Here is a 17,500-nt window from a genome sequence, read left to right as displayed (position 1 = left end):
AACAATAACCCTTTCCACCTCTTCCCCAGTCTCCTCTATTTCATCTATTATACCCTGTAATGGTATAAAACCATCTATAACCTCATATAAAACATCCCTCACTTTACTTAGCCCTGCTGCAATCCACTGTTTAAAATATAATTCGTTTCCTTCATATAAAATATTGGAGTTTAAAAACAATGGATGATTTAAAAACTCATTCATTCCTTCTGGCTTGTATACAACTATTGATAGGAATTCCTTCCATGCCCCTAAAACTTCTCTATAAAATTCTGGTACCCCCTTTAACATGTGCTCCTTCAATTTCATCCAAATTATTCCCTCCCCCATATTAAGACCTCCACACTTATTTAAAAAGTATTTCATTCCATCCTTCCACTCTTGTTTGTTATCTGTATTTAAAAATTTCTTCATTGTCTTAACCCTCAGACTCTTCATTCTTATAATTGGATCTAGCAACCCTAAACCTCCCTCTTGGACAGGTCCTATTAGAGTATCATACGCAATTTTTGCGGGTTTCCCCTCCCATATAAAATTTAAAATACACTTTTTCACCCTCTTATGAGCCCAGATTGGTAAAGAGGTGACCTCTAAAGCATACCACATTTTAGAAAGCATCAGAGCATTCACTATCAAAATTTTTCCCCTTAAGTTCAGCAATCGTTGTCTCCAGAAATTCAACCTTCTCTCCATGCTTCCTACAATTTCATCCCATATTATGTCTCTCGTTTTCTTTTCATCCTTTCCAATTCTAATTCCTAAAATTTTCATATTTTTTGTCTCTTCTTTAAAATTAAGAACTCCCGGTAGTTGTTTTGCTGTCCCTATTCTCATAACTACAGATTTTTCTATGTTAATTCTTGCTCCCGAACCTCTACAATATTTTTTAATTTTTCCCATAGCCCTTTCAATGCTCTCTATATCCTTTAAAATCAAGGTTGTATCATCCGCATATTGATAGATTTTTTGTTCTTTCTCTTTTCCCCCAAAACTAATTCCTTTAATATTTATATCTTCTGCCACTGCTAAACCCAACGGTTCAGCTACGATACTGTATAATAGTGCCGAGAGAGGGCATCCCTGTCTGATTGACCTTGATATTGTAAAAACTTCCGTCATAAAACCATTACACTTTACAAAACTAATTGGGCTTTTATATAAAGCTTTAATCCATTTTATAAAATTATTCCCAAAGCCAAAATGTTTTAAAAGTTCAAATAAATAATCATGTTCAACCCTATCAAAAGCTTTCTCTAAGTCTAAACTCACCATATATCCTTCTTTTTTGTCTTCTATCATATAACTAATTTTATCCCTTATATTACAAACCGTATCTGTGATTTCCCTCCCTATAATTGAATATGCTTGATTTGTTGTTATAATCTGTGGTAAAACTTTCTTTAATCGATTTGCTAGAACTTTAGCTAAAATTTTAAAATCTGTGTTTAACATTGAAATAGGCCTATAATTCCTTAAGTCTGCTGAATCCCCCCTTTTCTTAAAAATTAATTTCACCATCCCAACTCTCATCCCTTGGCTGGCTTCCCCTATTTCATAAATTTCCTTGTATATTTCTTTCAAAACTGGTATTAAAATATTCCTAAATGTCTTATAAAATTCACTTGTTAACCCGTCCGCCCCGGACTTTTCCCATTATTCAGCTGTGAAACTGCAACCTCTATTTCTTCATTTAAAAAATCTCTATCACACATTTCTTTATCCACTTCATTTACTTTTGCTTTAACTCTACTTAATAAAAACTGTTTTTCTTTATCCTGAGTCCCTTCACTTTTAAAAAGACTTGCATAAAACTCTTTTACACTTCCCAATATATCTTTGATTCCTTTCACTCTACTTCCATCTATTTTTAAAATCTCCTTTATTATGTCAGCCTTTTGCCTGTTTTCCTCTAAGGTAAAGAAGAATTTTGTGCACCTTTCCCCTTCTATTACGTTTTTTGCTCTACTTCTTATCATTGCTCCCTTACATTTTTCCCCTTCAATCTCCTTTAGTCTGTTCTCATATACTAAAATCTGGTCTATATCGCCATTTTCTTTTTGAAGTTCTTCTTTCAAAGTATTTCTAACCATTTTCTCCTCATTCCTCTTAGCTTTTTGTATCAAAATACTATACCTTATTGAATATTTCTTTATCTCATATTTTACACTATCCCACCATACCCTCTTATCCTCTTCATACATTCTATTCTTCCTCTCATTTGTTATTATTTCTTCTATCTTCATCTTATACCCTTCATCTTTTAAAAGTTCATTATTTAAACACCATATCCCCTTACCTCTCTCCACACCCTTTTCATTCAAATGCACTATTACCATTCCATGGTCACTTATAGAAGTCATCTTATAATAAATCTTATCAATCTCTCTCTTCATGTCTCTTTTGATCAACATGAAATCTATTCTACTTTGCTTCATCTGTTCATTCACCAGCTGTCGTCTTGAAAAGTCCCTTACCCCCTCATTCATCTCCCTCCATATATCTATAAGATTATATTTATCCATTAATTTTAGCAATTCTTCTCTCCCCCTGTCTCTTTTATAAACCATAGCATTTGTTATATCAATTCTACTGAATATTGTGTTGAAATCACCCATTAAAATTAACCTTTCCCATTTTTCCACCAAGCCATTTAAACTCATAAAAAACATTTCCTTTTCAGCCTCTGCATTTGGTGCATGGACATTACATAAAAAAACATTTTCCCCTCCTATAACTATTTTCACAATAATACACTTTCCTTCATCATCCCGATACATGATTTCCACATCATCACTCATGCTTCTTTTACATAAAATAGCAACACCTTTCCCCTTCCCCCCTTCACCATTATTATAGAAAATTCCTCCTTTCCATCTTCTTTTAAAACTGTCCATCATTTCATCTTTCCAAAATGTTTCTTGCAATAATATTACATCAGCTTTTTTGCATAGCTCTTTCATGTTTTCAAATTTATCCACACTTGTTAATCCCCTCACATTGAGTGAAACAATACATAAAGCCATTAGCAACAACACATTCATGTTTCATTCTCTTCTCCCCCTTCCTCCATTGAAGCTCCTCCTTCCTCTGTACCTGAGTGCATTCTCCTTCTCTGCCCTCTTTCGTACCCTTTTTGTACATTTAATTTAACATCCCTCATTCCTCTTTTCATTCCCCTCCTCAATTCTTCCAAATTCACTTCTATGCATTCCTCTACTTGTTCCTTCTCATTTTTGTCCTCTCTCCTCTCCTTTATTGTATCATCCACTGTACTCCCCAACCCCTCTTCCATACTTCCCACCCACTGTACCCCCGCCCCTCTACCTAACTCCTTATCTCCCCCTTTTCCTTGCTCATGCCTTTTACTGCCTTCCACAGTGTCTTCCACAGACCCATCCCCCTCTTCTTCGTAATTGGCACTGTCCATCATTTCCACATTGTTCTCAGTTTCACCTTTTTCATTTTCGTCATTTTCCTCTTCATGTTCACTTTCACAATCGCATCTCATAAATGCTTTCCTACAATCAGGACATTTATCTGCCTTACAGTTTTTAGCAAAATGCCCTTGCTCATAGCATTCAAAGCATTTAAAATCAGGACAGTCTTTGAAGATGTGCCCCGGCTGCAGACACATACGACAGAGCTTTTCCTGCCCATCATGAATTACCCTAAAATACTGTGCTCCATCCACCGTTTCAAATTTTGCGCTATAAGGCAGTGACGTAACCTCTTTTGGAAATTTGACTTTCACATACCTTGTCCCATCCACAATGTTCGTTCCAGGATAGACTCTTCTCTTTATTTTTGTCATGGGCGTGACCCCCCAAAACTTCAATTTGCCCTCAATCACCTCATCCTCCAAATATGCTGGCAGATGAAGAAAAGACACGATATGCTCCTTTACCTCCAACCTCCTAACCTCGAAGAATTGTCCTTTTATTTCCAGTCCATCCAATAAGACCTCACAAGACTCTGTTCCTTCAAAGGTCAGCTCATATTCTTTACCATGCTTGGGCCTCACTGCCAACAGCTTTCCAAATCCAATCTTCTCTGTAACTACTTTGATTATGTCATCTGCTTTTACCTCCTTGTTGTCCATCAAATCAATCACCACGGTCGCTTCTTTCAAATACTCCACTTGTCTCCTGATGTTCCTTTGTCCTTCATGATCCATGTTTACATCATTCTCACTTCTTGACCCTTTATCCGCTCCATTTCGCTCATACAGCTCTTCCCGTCCTCCTGCCATTCCTAGATCTTTGCCATGTGGTCCATCCATTGTTCTAACCAAGGTAGAAACAAAAAACTGGTAACGCCTCCAAGCGGATCAACCGCTTGGAGCTTAAACGCGTACCTTCTAACTCAAAAACTAATCTTCAGATACAAATAAACAAAACAAATTTAAACAATAAATCTTTTGAAAAGACTGTCTCTCCTTACTGAAGTCACACACACACCTTCAATTTGCTCTAGAGCGCTCTCAGAGTGGTATGGCCGTAAGCGAAAACTGCTGCCAAGAGTGGGCTATTTAAGACATTCTTTATACTTTCAGAAAAACATAAAGCTTACAGCACCTGGTATTCCCAGGCGGTCTCCCATCCAAGTACTAACCAGGCCCTACTCTGCTTAGCTTCCGAGATCAGACGAGATCGGGCGTGCTCAGAGTGGTATGGCCGTAAGCGAAAACTGCTGCCAAGAGTGGGCTACTTAAGGTATTCAGACACTCTTTTTTTTTTTTTTTTGAAACAAAACATAAAGCTTACAGCACCTGGTATTCCCAGGCGGTCTCCCATCCAAGTACTAACCAGGCCCTACTCTGCTTAGCTTCCGAGATCAGACGAGATCGGGCGTGCTCAGAGTGGTATGGCCGTAAGCGAAAACTGCTGCCAAGAGTGGGCTATTTAAGACATTCTTTATACTTTCAGAAAAACATAAAGCTTACAGCACCTGGTATTCCCAGGCGGTCTCCCATCCAAGTACTAACCAGGCCCTACTCTGCTTAGCTTCCGAGATCAGACGAGATCGGGCGTGCTCAGAGTGGTATGGCCGTAAGCGAAAACTGCTGCCAAGAGTGGGCTACTTAAGGTATTCAGACACTCTTTTTTTTTTTTTTTTTGAAACAAAACATAAAGCTTACAGCACCTGGTATTCCCAGGCGGTCTCCCATCCAAGTACTAACCACGCCCTACTCTGCTTAGCTTCCGAGATCAGACGAGATCGGGCGTGCTCAGAGTGGTATGGCCGTAAGCGAAAACTGCTGCCAAGAGTGGGCTACTTAAGGTATTCAGACATTCTTTTTTTTTTTTTTTTTTTTTTGGAAACAAAACATAAAGCTTACAGCACCTGGTATTCCCAGGCGGTCTCCCATCCAAGTACTAACCAGGCCCTACTCTGCTTAGCTTCCGAGATCAGGCGTGCTCAGAGTGGTATGGCCGTAAGCGAAAACTGCTGCCAAGAGTGGGCTATTTAAGACATTCTTTATACTTTCAGAAAAACATAAAGCTTACAGCACCTGGTATTCCCAGGCGGTCTCCCATCCAAGTACTAACCAGGCCCTACTCTGCTTAGCTTCCGAGATCAGACGAGATCGGGCGTGCTCAGAGTGGTATGGCCGTAAGCGAAAACTGCTGCCAAGAGTGGGCTATTTAAGACATTCTTTATACTTTCAGAAAAACATAAAGCTTACAGCACCTGGTATTCCCAGGCGGTCTCCCATCCAAGTACTAACCAGGCCCTACTCTGCTTAGCTTCCGAGATCAGACGAGATCGGGCGTGTCTTTTTTTTTTTTTTTTTTTTTTTTCTTTTTTTTTATTAAGAAATTTCAAATCATTAAAATACAATACAATAAATAATACAATAAAAATCACATATCATCTTTACATCACATATCTCCTTCACACCACATTTCTCTTTTACATCACAAATCTCCTTTACATCACAAATCTTCTTTACATCACATTTCTCCTTTACATCACATATCTCCTTTACATCATATTTCTCCTTTAAATCACATATCACACTTTTACCTTACATCATCCATTTACATAAATAATTCAGAAAACTCCTTCACTCCCCGGCAGCTTCCACATTAGATCCTTTAAAACACAACAAACTTGTGGGGTAAAAACACGATAAAAAGCATCTAACATATTTTCACATTTAAAATACACATAAAGTCTTTCCATGTACACTTCTGTTTTTCTTTTAAACACAGTCCAAACATCCAACACAATTTTTTCTTTTTTCGCCACAATTCTTCTTTCCCATATTGCACTTTTCATCAATATCAGCCACAGATTTATAAACGTTTTGTTTCGACACTTCTTTTCCCATCCAAACATCACCACTCATCCACAGTCAATTCTTTAACCACACATTTACACTTCTTTAAAAAATCCTCCAATTCTTTACAATATAAAAACATATGTAAAATCCATTCTTCCTTTTCTTGGCACACTTTACACATTGCATTTTGTGCCATCCCGATTTTATTTAAAATAGACTCAGTAAAAACCACTTTATGTCTTATAAAATAATCCAAACATTCTAATTTTGTCTCCACACATTTTCCCCTCATGTTTCTCCATATACTTTCTTCTTTTAAATCTTTGAATTTCTGCACCCAGTACTTATTTACAATTGGTTCCTTAAAAACACCATCTCTAAAAACACAATAAAACATTTTTACAGTACATTCTTTAAAATCACACAAATTTTCCCCCAGTTTCACATAAATGTTCTTTTCTTTTGGCTCTTCTTCCATACACTCTATTCTTTTAATCCAGTCTTTTGGTATCGCGTGTTTAATGATGTCATATTTGTTTGTTATTTCTAGATTGCTGTATTCTTCTTTTGCTATTTCCATTGCGTCAATGACATACTGTGTTGGTAAAAAACCCTCTTTAAACTCATATAAAACATCTCTCACTCTCGTTATCCCCACTTCCATCCATTTCTTAAAAAATATCTCTTTCCCTTGTTTTAAAATATTGCTATTTAAGAACAGAGGTTGATTTAAAATGATTTCTCTCCCATGTGGGTCATACTCTACTTTTGCTAAAAACTTTCCCCAAGCACTAAAAATTTCTCTATAAAAACCAGGTAATCCTTCTGTCATCCAAATTTTTGTTTTCATCCATAAAATTCCATTCCCCATGTTAAAACCACCACATTTATTTAAAAAGTATTCCATTGTCTTCTTCCACTCAGTTTTGTTTTCTTCATTTAGGTATTTCTTAACAATTTTAACTCTCAAAGCATGTTTTCGTTGTTCCACATCCATTAAACCTAAGCCTCCCTTTTCCACCGCTCCTAAAATCGTGTTATGTGCAATCCTCGCTGGCTTCCCCTCCCATAAAAAGTCAAGAAAACATTTCTTCAACCTCTGTTCTGTCCATAACGGCATTTCAGACACATATAAAATATACCAAAGTTTAGAAACCATTAAAACATTCAAAATTAAAACCTTCCCCTTCAAGTTTAAAGTTCTTAATTTCCAAAAATTTAACCTCCTCTCTATATCTGTAACTAGTTGCTCCCACATTTCATCTCTCACTTTCCTTTCATTCTTCCCCATTAAAACTCCTAAAATCCTCATTTCTTCAACTTCCTTGAACTTAAAACAATCTGTTAAAACCATAGCTTTACCAAATCGCATATATACTGTTTTGTCCTCATTTACTTTACTTCCAGACCCTCTACAATACTCATTTACAACATTCATTACTTCTTTAACACTCCCTTTTCCCTTTACAATTATTGTCGTATCATCAGCATATTGAAAAACTTTCCCCTCAGCTTTATTTTCTTCTATTTCAATCCCATGTATTCCCTCTTTTTGTCTAATTGCCAATCCTAGCGGTTCTGAAACAAGTGAATATAATAACGCAGAAAGCGGACAACCCTGTCTAATTGACCGTGTGATTTTAAAACAGTCTGTTAAAAACCCATTACATTTAACCCTTGTTAGTGCTCCCTTATATAAAATCTCAATCCATTTAATAAAATTCTCGCCAAAACCAAAACTCTTTAAAACCTCAAATAAATATCTGTGCTCAACCCTATCAAACGCTTTTTCAAAATCCAAACTAATTATATATCCTTCTTCATTTTTTTCTTTCATGTACCATATTGTATCTCTTATACTCATCGTTATGTCGGCTATATCTCTTCCTTTTACTCCATACGCTTGATTTGTTTTAATTATACTTGGCATTACTTCTTTTAATCTGTTTGCTAAAATCTTTGCTAAAATCTTAAGATCGGTGTTCAACATTGTAATTGGTCTATAGTTTTTTAAGTCTACTTTTTCTCCTTTCTTTTTGTATACTAGTTTCATTAACCCCATTCTTGTTCTTTCATTAATTTCTTCTTTCTCAAAAATGTCTATAAAAACCTCTTTTAAAATCTTTACTAAAACTTCTTTAAAACATGTATAAAATTCAGTTCCCAAACCATCTATACCTGGACTTTTCTTTTTATTCAGTTGATTTATTGCTCTTTCAATCTCTTCTTCTCTGATTTCTTGGTCACATTCTTTTTTGTCTTCCTCGCTTACTTTTGCTTTTATCTGATTCAACAACTTCTTTTTTTCCTCCTCTTCCACCCCTCTTGCACTAAATAGATCCTCATAAAAATACTTTATTTCTTCTAAAATTCTCTCATTCCCTTCTACAATTTCCCCATTTTTTCCTCTTATTTCCTTTATCGTTTCAGCTTTCCCTTTCTTTTTTTCCAGATCAAAAAAGAACTTTGTACATTTTTCTCCTTCCACCACATATTTTGCTTTGCTTCTTAGCCTTGCTCCCTCATATTCTTTTTCTTCTATTTCTTTCAGTTTCCCCTCTATTTCCTTTATCTTTTGTATGTCTTTATTTTCTTTATTCAATTCCTTTTCCAAACTTACTTTTATTTCTTTTTCTTTGTATCTTTTACATTTCTGTATTAAGCTACAATATCTGATCGAGAATTTTTTGATTAAAAACTTTACATTCTCCCACCATATTCTCTTATCCTCTTCATACATTCCATTTTCCCTTTCTTTTTCTATAATTTCTTTAACTTTTGCCACATAATCCTCATTCCTTAAAACCTGCGTATTTAAAATCCATACTCCCGGCCCTCTTTGCATTTTACTCCAGTCCACTATAAAAAATAAAAACTTGTGATCACTAAAACTTGTTTCCTCATACTTAATCTTTTCAATAAAATTCTCCACATTTCTACTACATAAAACAAAATCAATTCTGGTTTGGCATACAAAACTTCCCACTATCTGTTTCCTTGAAAATTCTTTTTTCTGTTCATTCCTTTCCCTCCACACATCTATCATATTATTTTCCTCCATTAATGCTTTTAATTCTTTCCTTCCCGTATCAGTTTTGAAAACCATTCCCTCAGCCATATCTTGTTTACTAAAAACTGTATTAAAATCCCCCATAATTATTATTTCTTTATACTTATTTACAATATTTCTTAAAGCATTAAAAAACTCTTTCTTTTCCTTCTCCTCCACTGGTGCATGTACATTTACTAAAATCAAATCTCTTTCTTCATATTTTGTCTCTACTACCATACATTTCCCCAACCTGTCCTTGTACACAACTTTACTCACTTTAAAAACATCATCCTTCATTAAAAAAGCCACACCTCTCCCAAACCTCCCATCTCCATTATTATATAAAATACCACCATCCCATCTCTTTTTATAATCATTCATCACATTCTCTCTCCAGTTCGTTTCTTGCAGTGCAATAATGTCTTGCCTTTTACATTTTTCTTTTACTTTTTCAAATTTCCCCATGTCCATCAGTCCCCTTGCATTAAAAGTAACACAACTTAAAACCATTAAAAGAAAGACAAATAAATACTTAAAAACCATTATTCACCATTTTCTCCTTCCAAGCCCCTTAACACATCATATCTGTTCATTTCAGTCATTATTTTTTTCCTTGCACCTTCCAAATTTGGTTTTACCTTCACTGTTCTTCTTCTTCTTTGTCCTCTCCCGCCTCTGTCTTTGTCCATGTTGTCCAACTTTATTTCTCCTTCACTGTCCATTTCTTTATTTTGATCCATCCTTCCATGTCCATCTCTCTCCACGTCCTCCATAAAAATATTAAAACTGTCCGATATTTCCATTTCCGTCCATTGAGTGTTTTGTTTGACATTTGTTGACAGTGAGACATTTGTTTAAAACTCCCTGACACTCCGGGCACCTGACCGCATTGCAATCTCGTGCAAAATGTCCCCTTTCTTCACACTTATAGCACGTAAAATTCGGGCAGTCCTTCAATAGGTGGTCTGGGCTCATGCACAGCCTACAAGTCTTCACCTGATGGCTGTGCATCACCCTAAAGTATTGCTGCCCTTCTGCTGTTTCCAGCTTCGTGCTGTATGGCAATGATGCCACATCTTTGGGGAAACGCACTTTCAGGAACCTTGTTCCGTCCTCAATGTCAGTGCCCGGATAGCATCTTCTCTTAATTTTGGTAAGGGGCTCAACTCCCCATCCCTCCAATTTTTGTAAAATTTCTTTATCATCCAGGTAGACGGGCAGGTGCATGAAGGAAACAACATAATCCCGGTTATGCAAATTTTTCACCTCACAGTTCACTCCCTTTATTGTCAGTCCATCAATTAGTTTGTCACACTCTTCTTCTTTTTCCATTGTCAGTTCGTATTCTTTACCTTGTCTTGGTCTTAGTGCTAACATTTTTCCATGTCCACATTGTTCTGTTACCGCCTTAATAATGTCCTCCACTCTCACTTCAATCACATTTTCCACATTCAAAATAACTGTAGCTTCTTTCAAATATTTTCGTTCAACAAACTTTTCTCTTACTTCATCATTTTTTCCATTTCCAGCTCTTAGTCGTTTATTCGGTCCAGTGTCATTTGCCGTGCGTGGTCCTCCTGCCAGTCCAGTGCCATTTGCCGTTCGTGGTTCTCCTGCCAGTCCAGTGTCGTTTGCCGTTCGTCTTCCTCCCGCCAGTCCAGAGTCGTTTGCCGTGCGTGGTCCTCCTGCCAGTCCAGTGTCGTTTGCCATGCGTCTTCCTCCAGCCAGTCCAGTATCGTTGTCCATTAATCCGTCCATGATAGCAAAAGAGAAAAAAAGGGTTTAACCACCCTCCAGCCAGCAAAGCCGCTGTTAGGTGGTTTTAAACTAAAACAAAAACAAAAAAAATAACTTACAGTAAAAAGAAACTCACAAAACAAACAAACAAAAAAACACAAAATGGTGGAGAGCCTTCCTCTCCAAACTGCAGCCAAACAACTTCCTTCAGACTCAATAGCGCCCTCAGAGTGGTATGGCCGTAAGCGAAAACTGCTGCCAAGAGTGGGCTATTTAAGGTATTCAGACACTCTTTTTTTTTTTTTTTTTTTGAAACAAAACATAAAGCTTACAGCACCTGGTATTCCCAGGCGGTCTCCCATCCAAGTACTAACCAGGCCCTACTCTGCTTAGCTTCCGAGATCAGACGAGATCGGGCGTGCTCAGAGTGGTATGGCCGTAAGCGAAAACTGCTGCCAAGAGTGGGCTATTTAAGACATTCTTTATACTTTCAGAAAAACATAAAGCTTAAACCACTGGTATTCCCAGGCGGTCTCCCTTCCAAGTACTAACCAGGCCCTACTCTGCTTAGCTTCCGAGATCAGACGAGATCGGGCGTGCTTTTTTTTTTTTTTTTTTTTTTATTAAGAAATTTCAATCAATAAAATACAATACAATAAATAATACAATAAAAATTACAGTTTTTCTTACACAATCACCTTTACATCACATTTCTCCTTTACATCACATTTCTCCTTTACATCACATTTCTCCTTTACATCACATTTCTCCTTTACATCACAAATCTCCTTTACATCACAAATCTCCTTTACATCACAAATCTCCTTTACATCACAAATCTCCTTTACATCACAAATCTCCTTTACATCACAAATCTCCTTTACATCACATTTCACCTTTACATCACATATCATACATCAAACATTTTCTTACAAAACTTGTCGGTCTTGGAGGGAGATCAGATCAATAAAATACAATGGAATAAATAAAACAATAAAAATTACAGTTATTCTTATACAATCACCTTTACATCACATATCATACACCACCTTACATCATACCTTTACATAAATTAATTCAATATTCTCCTTCACTTCCTGGCAGTTTCCACATTAATTCTTTTAAAACACAACAAACTTGAGGGGTAAAAACATGATAAAAAACATCCAACATATTTTCACATTTAAAATACACATAAAGTCTTTCCATGTACACTTCTGTTTTCCTTTTAAACACAGTCCAAACATCCAACACAATTTTTTCTTTTTTCGCCACAATTCTTCTTTCCCATATTGCACTTTTCATCAACATTACCCACAGATTTATAAACTTTTTGTTCCGACACTTCTTCTCCCAACCAAACATCACCACTCTGTTCCATTCCATTACATTTTCATCCCACTCCACAGTCAATTCTTTAATCACACATTTACATTTCTTTAAAAAATCCTCCAATTCTTTACAATATAAAAACATATGTAAAATCCATTCTTCTTTTTCTTGGCACACTTTACACATTGCATTTTGTGTCATCCCGATTTTATTTAAAATATACTCAGTAAAAACCACTTTATGTCTTATAAAATACTCCAAACATTCCAATTTTGTCTCCACACATTTTCCTCTCATGTTTCTCCATATACTCTCTTCTTTTAAATCTTTAAATTTCTCCACCCAGTACTTATTTACAATTGGTTCTTTAAAAACACCATCTCTAAAAACACAATAAAACATTTTTACAGTACATTCTTTAAAATCACACAATTTTCCCCCAAGTTTCACATAGATGTTCTTTTCTTTTGGCTCTTCTTCCACACACTCAATTCTTTTAATCCAGTCCTTTGGTATTGCATTTTTAATGATTTCATATTTATTTGTTATTTCTTGTTTGCTGTATTCTTCTTTTGCCACTTCCATTGCATCGAAAACATATTGTGTTGGTAAAAACCCCTCTTTAAACTCATATAAAACATCTCTCACTCTTGTAATTCCCACTTCCATCCATTTCTTAAAAAATATTTCTTTCCCTTGTTTTAAAATGTTGTTATTTAAAAACAGAGGTTGATTTAAAATGCTTTCTCTCCCATGCGGATCATATTCAATTTTCGTTAAAAACTTTCCCCAAGCACTAAAAATTTCTCTATAAAATGCAGGTAATCCTTCAGTCATCCATAATTTTGTTTTCATCCATAAAATTCCATCCCCCATGTTAAAACCACCACATTTATTTAAAAAGTATTTCATTGTTTTCTTCCACTCAGTTTTGTTTTCTTCATTTAGGTATTTCTTAACAATTTTTACTCTCAAAGCATTTTTTCGTTGTTCCACATCCATTAAACCTAAGCCTCCCTTTTCCACCGCCCCTAAAATCGTGTTATGTGCAATTCTCGCTGGTTTCCCCTCCCATAAAAAGTCAAGAAAGCATTTCTTCAACCTCTGCTCTGTCCATAAAGGCATTTCAGACACATATAAAACATACCACAATTTAGAAACCATTAAAACATTTAATATTAAAACCTTCCCCTTTAAATTTAAAGTTCTTAATTTCCAAAAATTTAACCTCCTCTCTATATCTGTAACTAGTTGCTCCCACATTTCATCCCTTACTTTCCTCTCATTCTTCCCCATTAAAACTCCTAAAATCCTCATTTCGTCCACTTCCTTAAAATTAAAACAATCCGTTAAAACCATAGCTTTACCAAATCTCATATATACTGTTTTATCTTCGTTTACTTTACTTCCAGATCCTCTACAATACTCTTTTACAACATTCATTACTTCTTTAACACTCCCTTTTCCCTTTACAATTATCGTCGTATCATCAGCATATTGAAATACTTTCCCCTCAGCCCTGTTTTCTTCAATTTCAATCCCTATTATTCCTTCTTTACCCCTAATTGCCAATCCTAATGGTTCTGATACAAGTGAATATAATAAAGCAGAGAGAGGACAACCCTGTCTAATTGAACGTGTGATTTTAAAACAGTCTGTTGAAAACCCATTACATTTAATTCTTGTTAGTGCACCCTTATATAAAATCTCAATCCATTTAATAAAATTCTCACCAAAACCAAAACTCCTTAAAACCTCAAATAAATATCTGTGCTCAACCCTATCAAACGCTTTCTCGAAATCCAAACTAATTACATATCCTTCCTCATTTTTTTCTTTCATATACCAAATGTTGTCTCTTATACTCATCGTTATGTCAGCTATGTCTCTTCCTTTTACACCATATGCTTGATTTGTTTTAATTATACTTGGCATTACTTCTTTTAACCTGTTTGCTAAAATCTTTGCTAAAATCTTAAAATCTGTGTTCAGCATCGTGATCGGTCTATAGTTTTTTAAATCTACTTTCTCTCCTTTCCTTTTATATACTAGTTTCATTAACCCCATCCTTGTTCTTTCATTCATTTCTTCTTTTTCAAAAACAACTTTAAAAACATCCTTTAAAATCTTTACTAAAACTCCTTTAAAACATACATAAAATTCCGTTCCCAAACCATCTATTCCTGGACTTTTCTTTTTATTCAGTTGACTTATTGCTCTTTCTATCTCTTCTTCTCTGATTTCTTGGTCACATTCTTTTTTGTCTTGCTCGCCTACCTTTGCTTTTATCTGATTTAAACATTTCTTTTTTTCCTCCTCTTCCACACCTCTTGCACTAAATAGATCCTCATAAAAATACCTTATTTCTTCTAAAATCTTTTCATTACTTTCTACAATTTCCCCATTTTTCCCTCTTATTTCTTTAATCGTTTCAGCTTTCCCCTTCTTTTTTTCTAGATCAAAAAAGAACTTCGTACATTTTTCTCCCTCCACCACATATTTTGCTTTGCTTCTTAGCATCGCTCCCTCGTATTCTTTTTCTTCTATTTCCTTTAATTTTCCCTCTATCTCCCTTATCTTTTGTATGTCTTTATCTTCTTTATTCAATTCCTTTTCCAAACTTGCTTTTATTTCTCTTTCTTTGTTTCTCTTACATCTCTGTATTAAACTACAATATTTGATCGAGAATTTTTTGATTAAAAACTTTACATTCTCCCACCATATTCTCTTATCCTCTTCATACATTCCATTTTCCTTTTCTTTTTCTATTATTTCTTTAACTTTTGCAACATAATCTTCATTCTTTAAAATCTGCACATTTAAAATCCATACTCCCGGCCCTCTTTGCATTTTACTCCAGTCCACTATAAAAAATAAGAACTTGTGATCACTAAAACTTGTTTCCTCATACTTAATCTTTTCAATAAAATTCTCCACATTTCTACTACATAAAACAAAGTCAATTCTAGTTTGGCATACAAAACTCCCCACTATTTGTCTCCTTGAAAATTCTTTTTTCTGTTCATTCCTTTCTCTCCACACATCTATCAAATCATTTTCCTTCATTAATGCTTTTAATTCTTTTCTTCCCGTATCCGTTTTAAAAACCATTCCTTCAGCCATATCTTGCTTGCTAAAAACCGTGTTAAAATCTCCCATCATTATTATTTCTTTATACTTCTTTACAATATTTCTTAAAACATTAAAAAACTCTTTCTTTTCCTTCTCCTCCACTGGTGCATGTACATTTACTAAAATCAAATCTCTTCCTTCATATTTTGTCTCTACTACAATACACTTCCCCAACCTGTCCTTATACACAATTTTACTCACTTTAAAAACATCATCCTTCATTAAAAAAGCCACACCTCTTCCAAACCTCCCATCTCCATTATTATATAAAATACCACCATCCCATCTCTTTTTATAATCAAACATAACATTTTCTCTCCAGTTTGTTTCTTGTAATGCTATAATATCTTCCCTTTTACATTTCTCTTTTACTTTTTCAAATTTCCCAATGTCCAACAGTCCCCTTGCATTAAAAGTAACACAACTTAAAACCATTAAAAGAAATACAGATAAATACTTAAAAACCATTATTCACCATTGTCTCCCTCCAAGCCTCTTAACACGTCATATTTGTTACTTTTTGTCATTATTTTTTTCCTTGCACCTTCCAAATTTGGTTTTACCTTCAATGCTCTTCTTCTTATTTGTCCTCTCCCCCTCTGTCCTTGTCCATGCTGTCTGTCTTTATTTCTTCTTCACTGTCCGTTTCCTTATTTTGATCCATCCTTCCATGTCCATCTCTCTCCACGTCCTCCATAAAAGTATTAAAACTGTCCGATATTTCCATTTCAGTCCCTTGAGTATCCTGCTCCGTTGTCTGTTCATCATTTTTACTGTTGTCTTTTTCTCTTTCCCCTTCCTCACTGTTGCTCTGTTCTTCTTCCTCTTGTCGTTCATCAGTTTGTCCATCCTCCTCGTTGTTTCCTTCATGCACCTGTCCGCCTACCTGTTTTTCCCTTCCTCCTTCCTCTCCCTCCATCCAGCATTCACATTTATTTAAAACCTCTTGACACTCCGGGCACCTAACCGCATTGCAATCCCTTGCAAAGTGTCCCCTCTCCTCACATTTGTAGCACGTAAATGTCGGGCAGTCTTTTAGCAAGTGCTCCGGGCTCATGCACAGCCTACAGGTTTTCACCTGATGGCTGTGCATCACCCGGAAGTACTGCTGGCCCTCGGCTGTCTCAAGCCTCGTGCTGTATGGCAGGGATGCCACCTCCTTGGGGAATCGGACTTTAAGGAACCTTGTCCCGTCCTCAATATCGGTGCCCGGGTAGCATCTCCTTTTAATTTGACTCATGGGCTCAACACCCCATCCCTCCAATTTTTCTAAAATTTTTCCATCATCCAGGTAGACGGGCAGGTGCATGAAGGAAACAACATAATCACGATTTTGCAGGTTTTTCACTTCACACATCACTCCTTTAACTTCCAGTCCTTCAATTAGTTTATCACATGTTTCCTCTTTTTCCATCGTCAGTTCATATTCCTTGCCTTGTCTTGGTCTTACAGCTAAAATTTTGCCATGTCCACATTGTTCTGTTACCGCTTTAATGATGTCCTCCGCTCTCACTTCATTCACTTTTTCCACGTTCACGATCACAGTAGCCTCTTTCAAATATTTCCGTTCAACAAACTTATTTCTTACTTCTTGAACTTTCTCCTTTCCAGCTCGTAGTCGTTTATCCAGTCCAGAGTCGTTTGCCATACGTGTTCCTCGTGCCAGTCCAGTGTCGTTTGCCAAGCGTGGTCCTCCTGCCATTCCAGTGTCGTTTACCATACGTGTTTCTCCAGCCAGTCCTGCGTCGTCATCCATTATCCGTCCGAAAAAAAAGAGAAAAGAAAAAAGAAAAAGGCTTAACCACCCTCCAGCCAGCAAAAGCTGCTGTTAGGTGGTTTATAACTGAAACAAAAACAAAAAAACGAATTTAAAGTAAAAAGAAACTCACAAAACAAACAAACAAAAAGACACAAAATGGTGGAGAGCCTTCCTCTCCAAACTGCAGCCAAACAACTTCCTT

At 36.0% G+C, this 17,500-nt stretch overlaps 6 non-coding genes and 1 pseudogene across 6 annotated transcripts; all 7 read right to left on the bottom strand.

The window, feature by feature from the left end:
• Positions 1-4,562: 4,562 nt before the first annotated feature.
• On the bottom strand, positions 4,563-4,681 carry LOC137018064 (5S ribosomal RNA). The gene has a single exon (XR_010894721.1). It is a non-coding gene; the product is annotated as a 5S ribosomal RNA (ribosomal RNA).
• Positions 4,682-4,756: 75 nt separating this feature from the next.
• LOC137018063 (5S ribosomal RNA) lies at positions 4,757-4,875 on the bottom strand. The gene has a single exon (XR_010894720.1). It is a non-coding gene; the product is annotated as a 5S ribosomal RNA (ribosomal RNA).
• Positions 4,876-4,935: 60 nt separating this feature from the next.
• Positions 4,936-5,054, bottom strand: LOC137018061 (5S ribosomal RNA). Its single transcript, XR_010894719.1, has one exon. It is a non-coding gene; the product is annotated as a 5S ribosomal RNA (ribosomal RNA).
• A 76-nt stretch (positions 5,055-5,130) lies between these two features.
• LOC137018182 (5S ribosomal RNA) lies at positions 5,131-5,249 on the bottom strand. Its single transcript, XR_010894833.1, has one exon. It is a non-coding gene; the product is annotated as a 5S ribosomal RNA (ribosomal RNA).
• An 82-nt stretch (positions 5,250-5,331) lies between these two features.
• Positions 5,332-5,440, bottom strand: LOC137018200 (5S ribosomal RNA; annotated as a pseudogene).
• Positions 5,441-5,500: 60 nt separating this feature from the next.
• On the bottom strand, positions 5,501-5,619 carry LOC137018060 (5S ribosomal RNA). Its single transcript, XR_010894718.1, has one exon. It is a non-coding gene; the product is annotated as a 5S ribosomal RNA (ribosomal RNA).
• Positions 5,620-11,400: 5,781 nt separating this feature from the next.
• On the bottom strand, positions 11,401-11,519 carry LOC137018059 (5S ribosomal RNA). Its single transcript, XR_010894717.1, has one exon. It is a non-coding gene; the product is annotated as a 5S ribosomal RNA (ribosomal RNA).
• Between the last annotated feature and the right edge of the window lie 5,981 nt (positions 11,520-17,500).

This window comes from Chanodichthys erythropterus, chromosome 3 (genome assembly GCF_024489055.1).
Source record: "Chanodichthys erythropterus isolate Z2021 chromosome 3, ASM2448905v1, whole genome shotgun sequence".
NCBI classification, from domain to species: Eukaryota; Metazoa; Chordata; class Actinopteri; order Cypriniformes; family Xenocyprididae; genus Chanodichthys; species Chanodichthys erythropterus.
Note: the sequence above shows the minus strand (reverse complement) of the source record. Positions and strands in the feature narration are given on the sequence as shown.